Below are 3,741 nucleotides of genomic sequence, written 5' to 3'. Positions count from 1 at the left end.
ATTATCTTTTTATTTCTTTATGCTATATCATATTTATATATATGTCTTATTATGAATATTATATCTACCTCTTTATTATTTATATTATTTATATCTATATCTATCTTTTCTTTTTTGTTATTTCTTTTTTCATTTTTATCTATCTATATTTTCTTATTTTATTTTTATTTTATGTCTTCTTTTTTTTTCTTTTTTTATTCTTTCTATATTTTTTTTTTATTTCTCTTTATTTTTTTATTTTTTCTTATTTTTTTTTTTTATTACCCCAGTTTAAACTTTTCTTCAAATCTTTTCTTCTTTTTATCTCTTTTTTTCTCTCTGTTGTTTTTATCTTATCTTTTTTCTTATTCTTTTCTTTTATTTCGTCTATTCTTTCTTATCTTTATTTTCTTTTTTTCTTTTTTTCTATTATTCTATTTTCTTTTTTTCTTTTGTTTATTTTTTTCTTTATTTTTTTTTTGTTTATTTTTTTTTTTCTATTTATGCTTTTTTTTCTTTTATTTTTATTTTTGTTTTTCTTTTATCTTTTTATACTTTCTATTTTTTTGTTTTTTTTTAATTGTTTTTTCTTTTTGTTTCTTTATTTCTTTTCCCCCTTCTTTATTTTTATTTTTTTTATATTTCTTATTGTGTGTGTGTGTGTGTGTTTTTCTCTTATTATTTCTATCTTATTTTTATTTTTTATTTTTTTGTTTTTTTTTTATATTTCTTTTTTTATCTTTTTATTTTATCTCTATTTTCTTTCTATTATTTCTATTTATTTTTTTTTCTATTTTGTGTGTGTGTGTGTGTGTGTGTGTGTGTGTATATTTTATCTTTCTTTTTTTCTTATATTATACTTCTATTTTATTTTTTTATCTATTTTTTATATTTTATTGTGTGTGTGTGTGTGTGTGTTTTGTGTGTGGTGTGTGTGTGTGTGTGTGTGTGGTTGTGTGAAATTTCTTATCTCTATTATTTATATCCATACTATATATATTATTTATATTCTATATATATTATTTATTATATTTACCTTTATCCATATTTATATGTTATATTTTTATCTATTTGTTTTATATATTATTATTTTTATCTTATTCTTATTTATTATTCTATATTAATGTTATGTATATTATCATACAGCCAGATGGCAGTCAGGACTGTATGCAGGAACCGAGCCAGAGGTTCACCCCCAGACTTTAGCATTTCAGCAGGGATATAACATATGCCTGCAGCTTTCCCATTCTTCAGCTTGGAAATTGCCATCCCAACCTCTTTTAAGGTAGGAGGTTCCTCACTGATGGGCGGGTCCGGTGCAGGCACTGAGACATCACTCACATCCATGCCAACTGTTGGAGAGTCTACCTGTTATAACTGTTCAAAATACTCAGCCCAACGTTCACGAACCCCAACATGATTTGAGATGATCCGTATATCCGCTGATCGGACTGGAGTCATCTGCAAGGAGGGATTAGAGTTCAGTTTTCTCAGGGCTTGGTAGGCAGGGCGAAGGTCATTTACCAAGAAATGGCCTTCAACCTCCTCAGCAATATTCCTGATGAACTGTTCCTTGTCCCTTCTCAGCAGTGTCCGAGCCTCTAATGTCTCCAGGGAGTTGGAATTCTTACTTGCCCTTGGGCGTATGCCAATGGACTCTTGAGCTGCTTCAAATGTTACGCGCTTGAAGAGCTCTCACAGAGCAACTAGGTCCGTCAGGTTGTTGAGTTCTGTGAATTGTTCAGAAACTGCCATGGTGAAGCCACGGACACACTCCTCCTCCCTTAGTCTGTCCAGGTGAAACACCTTTGGGTGGCCACTGGAGGGACAGGGAGTTTTGAAATGGACCCGCAGGGTAGCCACAACCAGCCTATGGTCGGTGCCACAGAACTCGGCACTCCGGTAAACCCTGCAGTTCTGGAGGATCCTCCATCGCGTGCTAACAAGAATGTGGTCGATCTCCTTGGCCACTGTACCCGTATCGCTGTACCATGTCCAGCGATGTGAGTTGGAGCGCTAGTACCAGGAACCAGAGATCCTCATTTTCTGGGACCTAGCAAAGTCCCGGAGAAGGAGGCTATTCTCGGTGTTGGGATCAGTTCTTGAGCCATGGGGGCTGACAGACATTTCATAGCCAGCTCAGTCACATCAATTTTATATGCATCGGTAGGTGCGTATGCAGCAATAAGAGACATGAAGCCAAAAGCATGCTTCAGTCTCAATGCCATAATATGCTCATCAACCGGTGTCACCTCAACTACCGAGGGCTGAAGTCGGTTGGAGATGCTATGGCTACACCCTGGAGGTGGTGACCATCACTGCGGCCCAACCAGTAGTAGGTGTACCCACCCACACTGATTGTGCCGCTACCAGGTCTTCTCACCTCTGAGAGGGCAGCCACCTCAACTCCCAGTCGCCTCAATTCCGCGATAGCAGAGGTAACCGCTCATCCTGCCACAAGGACCGGATGTTCCAAGCGTCTACCCGGAAAGCATGCCTGAGATTAAGCCTTGGGTGGTCACTCTGGGTGCACGCCACCTCTGCCACCCCCGCCGACACAGCCCCAAATAAAGGGGGTTGGCAGGCTGTGGGACTGCCCATCCGCCTGTGGGATTCCCGAGGGCTTTGCCCTACAAGCTTCATTTATTCCATTTATTCTGGTCGTTGCTGGTGGGTCTTTCTGGGGGGAGGAGGACTAGCAAAGCCCACCTCCCCTGACCTGCCCCATTACCCCAGGGTGGTTTGGGGGCAGGAGTTGGTACGGAGCCAGAGTGTGTCCACACGCCGGTGGGCCATAGCTTCGTACCTCTGGGGCCTCCTGCTGCTCCGATATCCCCCACACTTTAGCCTGGGACCGCAAGGTGCCCAGTTACCCATGGGTGGCCAAGAGGAGGCACTGCAGAAGTCTTGATGATGGAGAGGCTGTGACCTGGCAGGGGAGACTTATGCAAAAGCTGTTCCCATTTTTGCACTGAGCTAGCCATTGGTGGAAGCTGCAAGCGAGAAGGCATGCAAGCACTTAACACTATCTAGGCTACCACCATCGCTTCACATCACCATGCACGTGAAGCACCCACCCATATATATATATATATATATATATATATATATATTATATATATATGATATTTTTATAATATATATATGATATTATATGATATATATATGATTATATGTGATAAAAGTGATTATATTATTATATATATATATATATATATATATATATATATATCTATATATATATATATATATATCATATATATATATATATATATATATATATATATATACATATACATATACATATACATATAACATTATAATATATATATATATATATATATATATATATATATATATATATATATATAAACATATATACATATAGATATACCATATATATAATATATATATATATATATATATATATATATATATATATATATATACATATACATATACCATATACATATACCATATACCATATACCATATACATATACCATATACATATACCATATACATATATATATATATATATATATGTATATATGTATATATAATATATATATATTATATATATATATGATATATATATATATGTATATATATATATATATTGATTGATATATATATAATATATTTATATATTATATATATTATATATATATATATATATATATATATATCATATGTATATATATATACATATTATATATATATTTTATATATTCTTATCATATATATATCATATATATATATA

Source organism: Penaeus monodon, chromosome 4 (assembly GCF_015228065.2).
Source record: "Penaeus monodon isolate SGIC_2016 chromosome 4, NSTDA_Pmon_1, whole genome shotgun sequence".
In the NCBI taxonomy this organism is placed as follows: Eukaryota; Metazoa; Arthropoda; class Malacostraca; order Decapoda; family Penaeidae; genus Penaeus; species Penaeus monodon.
Note: the sequence above shows the minus strand (reverse complement) of the source record.